The sequence below is a fragment of the Daktulosphaira vitifoliae genome, unplaced genomic scaffold (assembly GCF_025091365.1).
Source record: "Daktulosphaira vitifoliae isolate Bord-2020 unplaced genomic scaffold, ASM2509136v1 Scaffold_4, whole genome shotgun sequence".
Lineage (NCBI taxonomy): Eukaryota > Metazoa > Arthropoda > Insecta > Hemiptera > Phylloxeridae > Daktulosphaira > Daktulosphaira vitifoliae.
This window is the reverse complement of record NW_026099575.1, coordinates 9,091,646-9,103,718: the sequence shown is the minus strand read 5'-3', so window position 1 is coordinate 9,103,718 and position 12,073 is coordinate 9,091,646. Positions and strand designations below refer to the sequence as shown.

General features: G+C 25.2%; 1 long non-coding RNA gene across 2 annotated transcripts; it reads right to left on the bottom strand.

Annotated features, from left to right (window-relative positions):
* Nucleotides 1–6,657: 6,657 nt before the first annotated feature.
* Nucleotides 6,658–10,473, bottom strand: LOC126905257 (uncharacterized). 2 transcript variants are annotated; one of them, XR_007703923.1, is made up of 8 exons: nucleotides 10,098–10,473; nucleotides 9,524–10,025; nucleotides 8,896–9,449; nucleotides 8,605–8,815; nucleotides 8,275–8,525; nucleotides 8,081–8,215; nucleotides 7,451–7,637; nucleotides 6,658–6,806 (listed from the first exon to the last, which is right to left on the bottom strand). It is a non-coding gene; the product is annotated as an uncharacterized LOC126905257 (long non-coding RNA). The 2 variants fall into 2 exon arrangements; XR_007703922.1 differs by having other exon boundaries at nucleotides 9,524–10,473.
* Between the last annotated feature and the right edge of the window lie 1,600 nt (nucleotides 10,474–12,073).

Genomic DNA, 12,073 nt, shown 5'->3' with positions numbered 1-12,073 from the left:
AAAATTAATAATATTATGCTAAAAATTTAAATGCCATTTAATAATAAAGTTAAATTTTGAACATTTTATTTAATTCAAAATATGTATACCCATTCGAAAAACAAAGTTGACACCCATACAAGTCTTACGCATTTACATTAAATACTAATCTGCGAAATACAAGTTATAATGATAATAGTTCTATCATTTTAGCCTAATTTCTATAATTGAATTTCAAATTTGAAATAGCAGATACTAGATTTTTTTCATAATTCTGTTCGTTTCTAGTTGCTAATGATAATTAACAATATTTTATAATAATGATTACGAAAAGTAATATTTTATATATTTATAATTAATACAATTAGTCTTAAATAAAAATTCTGTACTCTCACATTTACTAAGCCAATATATTGCAAAACAAATTATAAATTATATTTTATGTGCAAAAATTTCATAATTTTCAAATTTATTTTATTACTATTAAAATAGATAACATCTTGTTAATTTAACAAATGTTTATTTTGTATATTATAATATTAAATAGATTCCATTTTTGGGAACTAAATTTAAATATCCCAAAAATGATTATGTGATGCATATTTTTTTCGGAAAATGAAATTAGAAATTAATAAATATTGAATACGAGTTAAATATAATTATGGGTTTACATTTAGTACTAATATGCGAAATATAAGTTAAAATAACTTAATATTATTATTAGTATTTTGTATAAATAACACTATTAGATACATCATTAAAAATATTTATGGAATTGCATAAATATAAATTTGTGTAAGACCTTGTAATAATTATAGAAAATAAAATACTATAAACAGATGTAGTAACATTATGTAACAGTAATATGTAAGGCTATGTAACAAACGTAATGTTGTTCATTACAAACAGAATTCTGACATCCACATGTACATAGTGATTGATTAGCTATGCCTCACAAATTATCTAAGAAAATATAAGTTTTCTTTTTTTTTCTTAATGAAATATTAAGTATATATTGGTCTGCTCAGTGAGTAAAATTATATTTTGATGAGCATCCCTTCTGCTTTAAATCAGTATCAACTTTCACTTTTCAAATGGAAACTCTGATTTTTATATATATATATATATNTTATAATTTTTTAGTGAACATCCTCAACATAGTACTTTTGAAACAATGGCAAATGAAAATCAATTAATTGAATATTCGGAATTATTAAATACGCCAACTAAAAAACCCAATCCAATACTTTTGGGGGGCGGCAAAATTCCTAAATGCGACCCTGAATGAAAATACGTAAGACTTGTATGGGTGTCAACTTTGTTTTTCAAATGGGAATACATATTTTGAATTAAATAAAATGTTCAAAATTTAACTTTATTATTAAATGGCTGTTTAGGCCTACGCAATAAGTGTAGCTATTGTTGTTTTATCTTATCGTTGTTCGGCGGCTGCATAGTTGTCTGGGTTTAAAATCAGTTTGTCTACCTTTGTAAAGCGCACCGCTCGCGTACATTTAATATACGCATATTTATTCTTTCATTCTTTTACGTTTCATTTAATTTATCGAAGATCTTATAGTCGTAAGAGATCACGCCGAAACAATGGCATTTAAATTTTTAGCATAATATTATTAATTTTTTTAGCTTCGATGCGAAGCTGAGAAGGTATTAATTTTACCATGATGTGTTTATTTTTTTTTTTATTATTTTTTTTTTTTTTTTGTGTACGCTTTAAAATCAAATTTTGATTTAGTACATATCAAACTAACCATCAGAACATTTAATTATATAAGTAAAAATTAATATATTTATATAACTTAAATTTTATTGTAAAAATTAANTCAAAAGATCACAAATTGTATCTAGTTGAAGACATTACCCTTAAAAATTTAAAAATTTTCCCTCGTTCCCCGCAAATGGGGGAAATATCCAAAAAAATTACAAATTTAAAAATCGACAAATTTTGTCATTTTTTTCACTTTTTTTTCTTAAAACTTCCATAACTTTTTCAAAAATTAACAAATCAACATAATTTTTTTTTTAACTAAAACCTTAGATATTGTCCTTTCATTTGATATAATTTTTTTGAAAATTTAACACTTAACCTGCTCATGGGGGGGGATTTAAAATTGCAACTTTTTTACAAAAACTAACTTTTTCAACTTAATTTTTTTTAATTGCTTTTTTCACAACTTTGATTATGTAAATATTATAGATCGAAAATTAACTTTATTCGTTAATTAGATATAAAAGTTTACAATTAAAATTGCAACTTCAATTAGTTAACTGATTTTAGATTCGATGCGAAGCTGAGAATGTATTGGTTTTACTAAGATGCGTTTTTTTTTTTTTACTGTTACCACTTTTTCTCAGCTCTCACCAAACCAATTTCTTTCAATAATACGTCAAAAGATCACAAATTGTATCTAGTCGAAGACATAACCCTCAAAAATTGAAAAATATTCCCTCGTTCCCCGTAAATGGGGGAAACCTCCAAAAAAATTACCCAATCAATATAATTTTTTTTTATATAGATGCATGATATTATTACCTTTCATCTGGTATATTTTTTTTTTATATCTGACCCTTTACCTGCCCACAGGGGGGGATTAAAAATGACAACTTTTTCACAAAATATTAATTTTTTCAACTTCAATTTTGAAAATGTTCCGGAAAGTCTGACACTTTTATATATATCTTAAATTAAAGCTAATGTAATATGCTTTATGGTAAAAAAAATTTAGGACTTTATTTTGTCTTCGCGGTGAAAATGGCTACCGAATGCTATTATTGTGTGAAAATTCTCGATTTTATTTTTTACATTTTTAACTTTATAATGGTATAACTCATTGAAAAGTGTATGAATCAACACAATTTTTTAATGAGAAATAATATTTTTTAATAATCCCTTTTTCATTCGACATACTTTATCTTAATCGGGATATTAATAAGGAACTAGCAGATTATGTAGCTTTTGGAATAATATACCAATTTTTTAAAATTATGCACTATCTAAAGATTTGCATCAAAGCGTTTTTTTTTATATAGTGATTTTAATCACTGTCAGATATAATTTTACTTGATCCAACTATGCACGTCTTCATTGTGCTGAGTTTTTTTAAAATACGTTCTATCTACTGAAATCAGTTTTTTTATGACGTCATTATCAAAGATATGGGACGTTTGTGTGTCAATTGTGACTTATCAGTAGATGTGCTTTTTGTATTGCCTATTGATGTATTATTAATTTACAACAATGTGCCTTACTATTTTACTTTAAGAATATCTGTTGACAAAGTCATAATTGATACTTTTTTCTAACTATACTAATGATGAATACTAAATAAGAGTTTAAATTCGACCTAAAACTAGGTTTAACACGAATACAGACTTCTTGAGCACATTATTTATGAAACATCTTACAATAGTGATTTTAATCGCTGTTAAAATTAAATTTAAACAGGTTTCCTATTTTCCCGACATCTATCCATAGTCGCAACTAGAATAAAACTTTAGGGAGTGTTACTATTATTTTTTAACACCAAAAAATATTATTATATAAGATCACATATATATCCCACTTTTTTTGTAAGGTACTTTATTTAACCTCCAGTTGTTTCTTTGTATCTAAATGTACTAGATTTTTGGATTATACTTCACTTCACATTAGAATAATCATAACTCATTTACATTTTTACCCACAAAAAAATATCGAATACATTAATTAAAATGTACAAGAAATTTAGTGTTTTGATTAATAAAAAAAAATTCGCAGTCATTAACATAAAATAAATTTGACTATGTGAATAAAAAAAAAAAAAAAATTCTGTTCTTAAATTAAAGATACCTCTAAAGTTATCACAATTCAATAGCCTTATTATGTATAATAATTAATAATTAATTATCTTTGAATGTATCAATTTAATTAAGATACATTGAACAAATGACTTTTTCGTAGCAAATGTTAAAACTCGTACATGCGACATATCTTTCTGAAAATGTTAGCATAGTAAAGCCAGTTTTTTTTTTACATTTGCAAATTTATAGCGCGTACTAGTGACATAACTGTCTCGATATATCAAACTATGTACAGCCCGCTAATTTTATATTATAAGTTTAAAGTCATCATTTGTTTTGAAAGTGTAACATAAATGAAAACAAACTTTCATATATCAATATGCATTTATAAGCAGTTCTCAAAATTATATTCATATATACAGGGTGGCCCACCGCTCACTGACAATTTAAATAACTTTTGATCCAGTTAATATTTTTAGCTGATTTTTTTTTTAAACATTAGTTAGACGTTAGGTCTATAGCTATATCTCAATAATTAATTTTTTTACATTTTATTAAAAATATTAATTATTTTTAAATTTTAAATAAAATGTAAAAAAAAAATCTAAGATAGCTATTTTGTAGAGTAGAATTTAAGAAAAATTTTAGTAAAAAAATATCTTATTAATATTCAGTAGTAAATATTCTGTAGCGTTTTGAAGTTTGTGAAAATTTGAATTTTCATGTACTATTTTACGGTATTAAACATTGAAATACGTATTGAGAAAAGGACAGAAGAAAACGCTATCTTTTCATGATTACTGTGTATACATATGATGATAATGTGTATACATTACAAACTTGGCATTAATACCATGATAAGAAATTAGATAAGGCAATTATTACTTATCACTCTCATTCAAAAGTATATTGAAAAGATAACGTTTTCTTCTGTCCTTTTTTCAATACGTATTTCAATGTTTATAACCGTAAAATAGTACATGAAAAATCAAATTTTTACAAACTTCAAAACGCTACAGAATATTTACTACTGAATATTAATAAGATATTTTTTTACTAAAATTTTTCTTAAATTCTACTCTACAAAATAGCTATCTNAATTATATTCATATATATATATATACAGTATTTAGTAATTAAGGAAACAGGCCAGTTGTTCTAACAATAAGAACAATAGAAACCTGTTTCCTTACTTACTGAACACTCTATATATAATATAATATATATAGGTTATGATAATAAAGAGGTATCATTAATGAAAGAACCAACTTTTTTATTTAAAGTTCATATAGTCAAATATTATTTTTAATTAATAAATGTCCATCATTTTTTTTTATTTAAAATATTAAATCTCGTATAAAATAATTCGAGTGTTCAATATTTTTTGTGGGGGATAGAAAGTCTAAAGTGAAATTATTCCAAAAATCTAATACATACAGTTGTATGGGCGCAACTAGAAGCTATGAGATATTGACCTCATAAAAAATGTAGGACATAAATGTGTTCTTAAATAATAATAATTTTTAGGGTAAGATAATTATAATAACACTCAGTAAAATTTTATTCTACACGTGCCTATAGAAAAGTTTTCGCAAAATGGAAAACCAGTTTACATTTAAATTTAACAGTGATAAAAATCACTATAGTAATATTTTTCAATACAAATTGCATCACTTTTTAAAGTTTAACATAAAACGTTGAATTCAAGCTAATTTAATTAATTAATCCGTTTACAATAACTCGAATTTAGGCAGAAAATGTCTATGTGTATTAAATGTCATTTATTTTCATGTTAACTGTAATTATATTATAAAAATTAATGATATTAGATAGCAAAGGCAATAATGTAACACTAGTGTCATCAAAGGCATATCGCTTTTTCTATGCTCCTAGGAAAACATTTTTATCAATACAGAATAATATAATTAAAAGAAAATATATTATACATGTATATTAAATCAAGAATTTAAAAATTGAACGGCTTATATTTAATAAACGTATAAAGTTCTGTTAAAAATTAAAATGTTATACTATTAAAATAAAACTGCAAACATTTCATTTAATGCAAAATATGTATTCTTATTAAAAAAAAAATGTTGATATACATACAAGGCATTATAGATGAACTTAAAAATTATTATATAGCTAATAATTCTAGAGTTCAATTATAGAATTATTAAAATTCAATAATCAGACGTCATTCTAGACTTAATTTTGATATACTATTCTTACAATTTTTCTGAATTATATTCAATCAAGTTAAGAATATATTAAAAGGTTTATTATAATAAAAGCAAAATGATAAATTTATTATTATTATAAGTAAACAGAAAAAAATTTCAGCTAAGGTTTATTAAAGAAATATATGTATCTAATAAAAGCTAAAACTTGACTATAATATAATATAATTGTGGGTACGTATCAGATTTTGGATAATGTCACAAAAATTAATCACTAAAACTACTAATTTAACAATGTCCAAACTTTTTTATTCAAATATTACTAAAATAAAAAAATGTAATTGTACCTCATTGAATTTATATATCATTTTCCAAATGTTTTTAATTAAAAAATAATAACTTTTAATACAATTACCATTGAATAAATCATTCGTAACATTATTTTTAACCCTCCTTGAAAAGTATTATTATTTGGTAAACGCTACTACTCGTACAAATATGCAAAATAAATTATAGAAAAAAAATTAGTGAGTTAAACAAATTAAATAAAATGATAAATAAACAGTTTTAATTATTTAAACTCAAAGTAAATATCTAATTAACGTTTCAAAAAATTTAACTAATGTACATTTACATAAATAGAATGTTATAGATTTGTCTGGAAAATGTTTAATTATTAAAATGTAAAAATTACCTTGATAAATTTCTGTTGTTGCTCATTATTGAAATTTCATACGTGTCAAATTAATATTTTAATAAATATATTTTATGACTGGCATTAGTCTGAAAGCTCAACAAGTAATATTCATCTTACTGCATTGTGTTATTATTGAAAATTGTATTCGATTTCTAAAAGAAATTGCATCACTGTTTATAGCATAAAATAATTTGCCATAACACATTGATTACTTGTAAATACAGTTAATGTTTAAAAGATAAATAATAAAAATAAATTTAATTATTCATTATTATTATAATAAACACGAAAATAGAAATTTTAGTTAATCACAAAGTAAAAAAAAACTCAAATTTACTAAGAAAATGTCTATGTGTATTTGTTTCCATGGTAATTTTAACTTTGAATTATCAAAAATACTTTACTATTATAACAACTATTAAGATCAACAATTAGCCAGTATTAATTACTTAAAAGTTATTTATATAATGCAGAAACAGCATTTATATAATTAGTGTTATTCAATGTTTACCGATCTATGTATTTCATTATCGATGTTGTTTACAGAGTTATAAAATAAAAACGATAAACGAATTACATTTTTAGCTTTCTTTCTTACTAACCATGTATGGTAAAAAAAATTCTATACACTAAATATACAGATTCTCTGTACAAAAATTATATAAAAATAAAGAATAACTATTTATCAGCTTTAGAATAAAAGACATAAATATAATTAATTATAAATCAATTTCACTATTTTGTTTTTTAAAATTACAAAAATTAAAAACAATTATAATATTGAATATTCACTAACCTGTACTCTTTAAATGGGTCAGTCTAGCATAATGGGTAGAAACGTATGTTTAAGCGCACAGGATCCTGAGTTTAATCCCAACAAAATTATTTTTGTGATTTTCTCATTGGTGGTGTTTGATCTTTGTTGCAAACCAAAGATAATACCCATCCCATTCATCATTGGTTTAGCCAAGAACCATCTTTGACTGAAATTGTGAAAGAGTGATTAGTGTTAATGTGAAACATTACATTACAAATATTATGTGTCATAATAAAAATTAATAAAATAAAATTTACAATATTTATTTTTAAAAGTAAAGAAAATATTTATAAAAATACAAAATATTAACTATTGAATTTTGTTGAAAATATGTTTTGATACCACAGAAACGATTCCCAGTAACTCATTTCACTCACAGCCAACTTTTATTACACTAATCTTTCCTAGTATAAGATTTCAAAGATATAAAGGTATTTTTACATATATTCATTATGCTGAGAGAAAAAATAAAGTAAANCTTTTTATTAAAATATATTATTTGAGTATCATACCAGTTAGCAAAAATCAATTTAAATAATATTGTGAATAACAAATAATAAAACAAGTAATAAATGTATCAATAGGGAATAGTTATTATTTTAGTTTTACATTTTATTATCTAGAAACAGTGGAACTTTGATTGTCAGTCTCTGCATTAAGCACAGCCAAGATCATACACAAGATGTTGTGCATGATGAACTAAACTTTAATAAATGTCTCCTTTTGTAATTGTTGAGAGTATTTCTAATAAAACAAATATCAATGAAATGTACATCAATTGGATAAAAAACAATAAATTATACCTTTTGCTTTATTGACATCTTTATCAATTTCATTTTCTATTTCTCTTTTAAGTACAATAAGAATACTCTAGAAACATTGTTTAATGGCTTCACAGTTTTTAAATCTACAATTCCATCTATTATTACTAATGCGCCCATAATTTTTGTTTTTCTGTCCAAGTTTTTATGCAATTCAACTAATTGACAATTCTTTGGGGATAAGAAAAATGAATGTAAATACGTTTAATCAAGTTAAAAAAACTTAAGGTTTCCTAAAAAAATTTAATTATTACAAAATAAAATTTTATTATTTTAATAAAACAAAAATATTTTATTAATATTGGTTTTTACTTTAAACATTTTGCACCTATCTGCAACCAAAAGATTTATTCTATAAAGCATACCAATTCTTATTCTAGATTGACTTCATTGAATTTCCAGACATGATATTTCCACAGAAATTCCAACAATCATAGGATTGTGAAATTATTTGAGATTTAGTATTTAATTTACAAGTTTCAAAATAATATTAAACATTTGTTCTTCTTTATAAAATCTAAAACTAAAGCAAAAATTTAATAGTAATATTAGTGTTTATTAATTATACATTTTTTTATGAATGCTGATTTTTGAATTTACTACATTGCTTCATCACACATTATACTATTTACTCTTTTTCGCTATTTGCACATATTTCAATTATTTCATTATGAATATGGTGACTAGTGTAATTTGTTTCTTTATTAAATATTTCAGAAAATATGGGAATATGCTTGGAAAATAAAACACAGGTTTTGTTAAAATTCCTTAAGAAAAATTATTTAATAAGACATTAATAATTTTATCTTCACAGTTTTCATTACTTGATTGATCTAATCAATTTAATTTAAATGATCTATTTAAATTAGTTCCCTACCTTGATTTAATGATGATCTGTTTTCATTGTGTCAAGTCAGTCTATGGATACTCAAAAAATTGTCATATCAATTAGAGTTTTCATACATTACCTATTAGCGGCAAATTTTAGTTAGATTGACTTATTAGCTGGGTATGAATAGTGTCAGTTTTTTTGACAGTTACGTTATAATGTCTTGTCTATTTTGCAATAAGAGTTAAATGAGTTTTTGTAATATAATAATAGCATGATCATCCAGTTTTGTTAGTTTTCCATTTGCAAGAACTCTAGACCCACATAACTAATAAATATAAAAAACAAATAATAAATGTTAATTTTTGAACAATAATTATACCATACACAAAAATATTCAACCTCATAAAATGAAGCCATGGTTATGTTAATGGAAATGGTATTTGTAATTTAAAACAAGAACTTTTAGACCAGTGCTTTGGAAGATATTCTAATTTTTGTACTTAGGTGGCAGAAGAAGTGTGACCAAATAATGACTAATGATAAAAATAGCAGAATCTGCGCTTCACCATCAGTACTATATTTTAAAATTCTAATAACTTTCAAAGTATTAATCCAAAAGTTATTGTCGATAGTTATTTTCTTAATTAGATAATATTCTATATTATAAACTAGTTTAATATTTATGCTGCCGTTTAAACAAATAAATTTGACACCCCTGTATAATATATAAAGAATAAACGTAAAAATTATTTCATAACATGAGTATAGAGATACATATGTAACTAACAAAATCCGAATATTTCTATCCCTTTGATTCGTGTAACAACTACTGACAACCGCCAGGAAGATGACGAATAACCAATGCCAAAGATTCGTATAAGTACAACGTTCCTATAATAGGCTTAATAGCAATTAAAATATATATTTAACATACAATGTATATATTATGTTGTCAGTTTTATACATGATTTACCTCTAATATGGATCTTTTTGGACCAGACTGTAAATCATCTAAATCAAATTTCGAGTTGCCTATATAAGTAATTTCATATGTAAGTTTATTTTATTTATCTTTAGTGACGATAACCAATTTATTTGTTACGTTACTATTAGCAACATTCAAGCTGGGTGTCTGAAAGAAAATTTTAAAATATAAAAAGTGAAAAGACCAACAATAGATAAGTCCAACAATAGAATAATTTATGTAATATGACTTTTAATTATTTGATTAGAAGTCAGCGCTGTTTCAGGATTTTTTAGTTTAAAGAAAAAAAATAATTTTTAATTTATTATTTTATTAACAAATTAATATAAAAGTAAAAAAAAGAAAACAGATCTTCTACAATACAGATTTATTTCTCCGTGTAGTGATGGTGCAAATTAACATTGATAACGAGCTGATAAGTATTCCACAGCTAAATATAGAATTCGTTGAAATAGTGTAATGATATTATTATAGTCAATATATCGCACAAGCCAAAGATTGTTAACAATAGCATTATCTATGTTACTTCTACCACAGATTATATAAATGTATATACTATTAATACTTTATAGCATGTAGATGGTGATATTTTGAAATGATAAATTCGTTTAACAATGATATAACAATATAATTATATTTGACACTAGTGCTAGTAGATGAATATTCGATATACGCCCTACATGCAGCAAATAGACAAGTTATAATTTCAAGTTCATTTTTTTACTTTAAGGACTTATCCCAAAGATTTCTTCAGGTATTGTTATATGTCTATACAGTAATATCTGAAGAATAAATCCAACCCAATCTAAAAAATTACATAAAAGTATTATTATATGATATTTTATATGATAAATTATATCATACAGAATATGATCTATTACAACACGAGAAGTTTTATAGTATTTAAAAAGTATTAAATATTTCTTTATAATGTTCACTTTCATTCATTGAAATAATTTAATCCACACCCTGTTAAAATTTATCTCTAGGATCGCCCTTGTTGAAATCAAAATAATATTTTAAAACTACGTTAATGTTTGTTTAAACAGTTTTGTTATAAAGATATTGTGTAATAAACAATGTAAATCACCAGTCCCACAGTTTTGGTACAGTCGCTAGATAACGATCGGGTCAGGCCTGTAGCGACACCCTTCCCAGCCAGCCCTGGAGACTCCGAATCTCCTGGAACGTTAACCTTATTTTTATATGGTTTGTTTCCATGTTTGGTTTTTACGGGTGGCCTTCCCTACGTTTTACTTACCGCCAGGGGATTTGATTTCGGTGTTGCCTTCACCTAGGTGGTCGCCTTACCAGGCTATAGGGCCCACCTTCCCGTCATACAATTACCCTCGAACGCTACCGCTTATTCGTCCACTTTGAAAGTGGCTATGATATAAGCCACTTTCAAAGTGTCTTCAAAAATATCTGCAGGGTTATCGAGCGAACGAGGGGCTCATTGTTTGTGACCGCTTATTCGCCAACCCAAATTAATGGACTTAATTAATTAAACCTGCATATCTGCGAGCCGTTCTTCTATCCAAAACCTAAGGACGGGCCCGATTCCCCGAGCTAGGGAAATTGCGCTCGTGCCGACGTTTCGTAGTCTCGTAGAGCCCGATCCAACCGACACAGTAGCGCAGCAAAACGGGCGAAGACCGTTACCTTAAGTTTAGAAAGAATTATATAAGGTAAAAAGGTTGTGACATTCACCGACTTCTAATCGTGAGGCTTTCACCGATGAAGCACATAAACCCAAACGAAGTTGAATTCACCACTAGCCGAGGCTCTACCAGACCGGAACATAGTGGAATTTTAAATATAACTGACACATTTGTTTTTTAATTTACTAAGTTTTTACCTTAACTCTAGGGGAAAAAGAATTAAAAACTGGTAGACAAGTAGTATAGGCGATGATGTTCTATTTTATATAATGGTTTAAATAAAATAATGATGCCCAAAGTACG